We start from the raw sequence: 6,213 nt of genomic DNA, 5'->3' as shown, positions 1-6,213 counted from the left end.
ATGGGTCACCTCATTCCACTCGTTGAGTTTGCTCACCGGCTTCAACTCCACCACCCTTTCTTCATCACCTTCATTATCCCCACAGCCGCCGGTTCTCCCATTAAACCCCAAAACGACATCCTCAACGCCTTGCCAGAAAACATTGCTTCAGTTTTCCTCCCTCCTGTAGACCTAAGCGACTGAAGAAACGTGGATCTACTCACTGGTAGCAGATCTACTTTCCTCGGGTGTGATTATACTATTTCACCGATCGTTCTTCTGGATCAGTGTTCTTCCACCTACAAAATGAACAGCGCCGTTACTTACCCCTCAGAAAGGGACAGAGGGGTCCTCTTTGGGGTAACCCTCCGGCGTGAGAATCAGTATATTTGTGGAGAAGATAATAATGTGTGTAGCAGAATCTCCAGAGTATTGCTGAATAGCTGAATACCCTTTTGATTGTGAGACTGTCTGTTTGTATGTAACTGACTGTGAGTGAATGTGATTCAATATGATTGAATGTGTTATCACTGCTTGTAACTGTCAATGATTGAGTATGAATGTGTCATCAAAGTGGAGTTGATGCTGTATTTATAGTGCTAGGGTTACCACCGGTTGGGCTCAACCTCGTTGGCTTCCTCCAATCGCACTGCGCCACGTGTCCTCTGGGACACCTGGCGCTTTCTCGTTGGTTGTAATCGCGTGGTAACACATGTGTCATGCTGAGTTGTCGACCTTTCATTTGGCAGCTATCAACATCAGCATATTCTTTCTCCTTAAAAAGATGCCTTCTGGAAGGTTGTCTGATGTGCACAATCAAGGTTGCCCTAATCTTGATTTGGATAAGGACGAGGTTGATTATGTGCACGTATGATATGCGCTCACCCTGAGGATGCGCGGGGTCTTCTCTTCATTCTCACGCGCAGATATTTCATGCGCAGATGTGATATGCACGAGCATGTGATATGCGCCGCGCGCTGATGTGCTGCGCGCATATGTGATGCGCGAGCATATGTGTGCCTGGGCAGATGCGATACACACGGGCATGTGATATGCGCCGCGCGCATATGTGATGCGCGAGCATATGTGTGCCTGGGCATATGATGCCTGAGCATGTTTTGTATGCACCATGCGCATAGGTTTTGGCTTTGTGCCTTCATAATGTCTTTATCTTGTGGGTTGACCCGCCTTGCTCGATGTTGAGGCGGGTACATACCTCTTCAAGCCCCCCCAGTCTAATGTGTGTCTTATCTCGCGCGAGCGCGGTAAGATGGATATTAGACTTACTGATTTTTGCCTTTTAATGGGGTTTTGTCGTTTTCCTGGTTGCTTCCATCGTTGCGCGAAGTTCTATCCATTTGGTTGAAAACGAAGGGTTGAAAACGACGGGTCGAACACGTGGTTAGTTGGTGGTGACGTGCGCCGTAAACATGTCAGACGTTTCGTGTGCTCGAGGTGCTACAGTTGCCTTTCACGTCCCCTCACACAGCTGTCTTGAACACGTGTCGCGCTCGCATTGGTTAGCACCTGCGAGTGGGGGCGCGTCTCTGCTCCGTGGCAGGTCGGTTACAATTTTATGTCCCCTCAACAGTGTTAGGGACACGTGTCGCGCCCTCGTTGGCTTGCACCCGCGAGTGGGGGCGCGTGAAATCCGATCAGCTGCCACATTTCTCTCTCCTGGGCCTATAAAAGGAGGCCCTTAGGAAATTTTTTATCTTCATCTTCATTGTTGATAATTTTCGAGTTTCTGCCTTTCATATTCTGAATTGAGTGTTTTCATCTTTTCGATTTCTCGATTATCTGCTGCTGCAGTTGTATGTCTGATAGTTCAGACTCGTCTAGCCCCTCAATCACCTCTGTTGCCTCTCGAAGACGCCGTGTGAAATCTGTGGTGATGTCGACATTGAAGCAAAAGGGGAAAGGGAAGAGGGTTGTTGAGGCCACATCGGAGGAAGTAGGGAGGACCAAGGCCACCAAAAGGTGGAATGAAATCCTCTGCAAATTGAAGCAGGCCGATCTCGACAACCTCATCGCCTCTCAGGGCTTTCCCACCCTGTTTGGCTGCATGTTGCCTAGGTCCGGGCAAACGGCGGCGGACCCGCCTGCCGGCTATATATCCCTATATAGCCACTTTTTCACCCACTGCAACCTTCGTCTCCCGATGACAAGGTTTGTGGGTGCACTGCTGAAGTTCTACGGGATTCATATATCCCAAGTCCATCCGTTTGGACTCGTGCGCGTGACTCACTTTGAGTTCATGTGCAAATCCCAGCGCGAGGAACCCACTCCTCGGCGCTTTCAATATTTTTACAAGCCCAAGATCCAGGACAATTGGATCTCTTTCATTCCTCGCAGTCAGAAGGTGAAGTGCTCCACTGTTTCATTCAAGAGCCTTCATGACTGGTCTGAGAGGTTCTTTTACATTAGGGCTGGTGTGATACCCATCCGTATGACCATGCGCTCTATCTCTTCTACGCCTGCGGATGAGGGTGTCCTCAAGAACCCAACTGGCGCCTGGGTTAAGAAACTGACCGCCGAACCATCCCCCGCGAAGAAAATTTGCGAGGAGGCGCTGGTGGGGGCCGGCATGAGTAAGCTATGGGCCGACAGCGCGCTTGAGCCCGTTATCCAAGTCGACGGGTTGTGTAAGTTTATTTCATTGCTTTATTTATTTTTTCTGCGCGAACATAATTATTTTGCTGATATCACTTGACTTGTTTTTGCGCAGTCACCAAGGATTATGTCCTTGCCGCTTATGATGAACAAGTGGAGGGTGGCTCCGTCGCGCTTGGCGCTGGGGAAGTTGGTTTCCCAGATCGCTTCGATGACATGTTCATCCCAGTGGATCTGGAATTTGACTTTGACAGTGACGCGCCTGGTAAGCCTTCGCACTTATGCTCATTCCTTTAGAATACCCAAGTTTATTAACAGTTCTGTTGGTTGTTTTTGTAGATGCGCTTGAAAACTACGAGCTAGAGCTCGCGGAAGAGGAGGAGGAGGAAGAGGAGGCGCCCCTACTAAAGCGCAAAGCTAAGGGGAAATCTGGCGCAGGGGCCAGTAAGAAACAGAAGAAAGATGACACCCCTGTCGCTCATCCCCATGCTCAAACGAAGGGACCTAAGGAAACCCAGGTGTTTACCACAAAGGTTTCTTTAGCTTCCCTGCCTGTGAGAGTGGGCAGACCTCCTGTCCACTTGAGGTATGGTGGCGTCGCCTCCTCCTTTCGCGCGGCTGAAGAGAGAAGCAGTGCCGCGCCTGCAACAGGTATACTTTATTTATCTTCATCTGGCTGAATTGTTATTAAACCTTTCCTCCTTGAATGTTTGCAGAACCGGCGACGGTAGCAGATGAGCCACAGGCGCCACAAGGTGCTGAGGCTGCGCCGGGGGCTGCTTCGGAGTCCCCTGTTCTACCCTCTGAAAAGGGTAGAATGAATTTTATGGCGATGTTCGCCGCGCGAACAGAATTGCGCCAAGGTATGTTTTGCACACTTGTCTTCTTTATTTTTCTTTTGGATTCAGTCATAAACCATTTTTCCTTGTTGATTTGTTCATAGGAGTTGTAGCTGGCGTACAAGTTGCTGGCGACACTCCTGGCGCCGTTGGCGGCGCCGCTGGTTCTGGTCCTGCTCCTGCTAGTGCTGATTCTCCCCTTATTGGGGTTACAAAAGAGCAGGAAGCCGTATTGCGCGCCGAACTGGCGGCGTCGAAACCTCCCTCGCCTCCTCCTACCCGCAGCCCTCTCCGCGAGGCTGGTTTGGAGCCCCCCAGGTCGCAGGAGAAGAGGCCTATTCAAGAAGATGAGGAGGATGAGGGGGCTCAAGCTGAGGACTCCTTGGGAGACCGCGCCAGCCCTGCGATGCCACAAGCCTTCGCAGCGCATACTTCTGGTGGGGCTGGCGCTGACTTTTCTGCTTCATCCCCGCAGGTATGTTTTAATTTGTTGCTCCGCTGCGCGTACCTCCATATAAGTATGTTTTATGACTTAGATCATTTCTTGTGTTTTGTAGGAAGGTGACCACGTTTATCGCCCGAGATGGAATATTAATGAAGAAAGTTCCTTCCAATCCATGGGCGTATGCGAGGACTTCTGGGCTCATGCCGTGCCTCCTACTGAAAGGAGGTATCAGGAGGAGCGCACTCGCGCTGACTTGCTCAACGATCACATTTTCGCTGGGTCAGCTTTCTTTGCTGCCTCCCAAGAGCTTCATCGCGATTATATTAAAGTACGCGATGCTCTTGTGGCAGCCCAGCAAGAGGCTAAGGTGGCTGCCTGGAACCTTTCTGATGCTCGCGCACGAGCCGAGAAACTCCAGGCGGAGCTCAGCGAAAATAGAGCAAGTGCCAACACCGCCTATATTAAGCGCGGGCATGAGCTCCAAGCTGTGCGGGAGAAGCAGCAGTTGGCGGAGGCCGAAGTTGCCAAGTACGCGCGTAGAGTGCGTGTCTTGGAACAGCAGGCTGAGGCGCGTGACCAAGCTATCGTCCAGAGTATCACTGAAAAATCATCACTGGAGAGCGAGGTTGCGCGCCTGAAGAGGGAGTTGGCGGCCACGCAGGCCGATAGAGATGAGGCCTTGGCGACGGCGGCGTCCAGCCAGGAAGCACTTGGTGCTGCGCAGGCGGAGAATGAAAAAATCTTGGCGGCAGCAGCGTCTGATAAGGAGGAGCTACAAAAGACTAAGGAAACTGTTGAGTTATTAAACTCCCAGGTTCCTGTCCTCGAGACGTCTGTTTCTGGCCTCGCGCAGGATCGCCAATGGCTGGTGTCACAGGGCATAACTCGCTGCGCTTTGGCGATGAAATATTCCGCCGAGTTTCAGGCCCTTGTGATGGACTGCAATGCCGCCGCGCGCTTGGTGGGCCGAGCTGAAGGGTTTACGGATGGGTATGACTATGGCATGTTGAAGAAGAACCCATCCGAGTACCCTTACAAGAGCGACGCGGCCTGCGCGGACATGGCCGCGGTGGGGGAAAAGTACATGAATACTCCCATCCCCATCCTTATGCAGGTACCTTGACCTTAATGAGTTTTACTTGACTAATTTTTCCAAGTGTTTTGTACTCAATACTTTTCTAATGATTTTGCAGATAGCTGCGCTTGCTGACCAGCCCGACCTCGGCGCGCTAAAGAAGTTGCTCGATGAATGCGAGAGGGCTGGTGGCGATGATGGTGGCGCGGGGGATGTTGCCCCTGCCAGCGGCTCTGGCGCTGCGAATAAATCTGCTCCTGCCACCGTCGTGATAGAAGACTCCAATGAGGAGGAAGAACTTGACTATGGTCAGTTCGGAGATGAGGAGCAGGCCGCGTCAGATGCTGCGGGAGATGATGAAGGTGATGAAGTGGGTGACGTCGACGTGGAGACTTGAGAAGCCCTTCATCAAATTTTACATATTTAATTTTTTATACTTGTAATTTGTAACTCATCATACTTGTAAATTTCAATCCAATGGAATGAAACTTGTTTTCTCTTTTTCACATCTTGCGCATTTCCATTCATCTCTTCATGTTTGCTTGTATAGATATAAGATATGCTTGCACGTTAAAATAAGAACAAGGTTGTAAGGAAATTATTCACTTAACCTCTGTTCTATTTTGTTTGTGGTTTCGCAGTATCTTGTTTATGCTGACATGCGCGCTAACTTTTCATTATTTCTTTTTTGCGCGTCGTTGTCGCGCGGTATTTATATGGAAGTATGAGTTTAGCCATTACATGTCAGCGTGTGTTACTCAGATATCCACTATGATTCCGCGCGCGACCTCGACCTGAGACCTTATCATGATATGGCATGTACTTTGCCTTAGTTGTGTTTAAGGATTTTTATGATCAGGCTGCGCGGGATGTAAGATGGATGTTTGTGAGTGTTTTGAGCTAAGGCTCTTTGTTTTGGGCTAAGGCCCTGACGTTTTTAGAGTTAAGACTCATTGACGTGTTTGAGCTAAGGCTCGTAAGTTTGGGCTAAGGCCCTGGCGTTTTAGAGTTAAGACTCGTTAACGCGTTTGAGCTAAGGCTCGCGCATGTATGTTTTACTTCGCTTTATTTTGCTTTGAAGTCAATATAGTGTTGTCATATTGTTCCAAATTAATAAAGGAAGTGTGAAACATGTATGCAAAGGTAATAGAACAAATATTGAAAGATAGCGCGACAAATATTGAAAGATAGCGCGAATCATCATTCATGATGGCTTAAAAGCCTTGATTACATATTTGAAGTTTTTACATGAAGCATTTTCT

The sequence above is a fragment of the Bidens hawaiensis genome, unplaced genomic scaffold, assembly GCF_021521415.1.
Source record: "Bidens hawaiensis isolate Kalapana, Puna unplaced genomic scaffold, B.hawaiensis_p1.1 tig00003510_1, whole genome shotgun sequence".
NCBI lineage: Eukaryota > Viridiplantae > Streptophyta > Magnoliopsida > Asterales > Asteraceae > Bidens > Bidens hawaiensis.
This window is presented reverse-complemented; position numbering follows the sequence as displayed.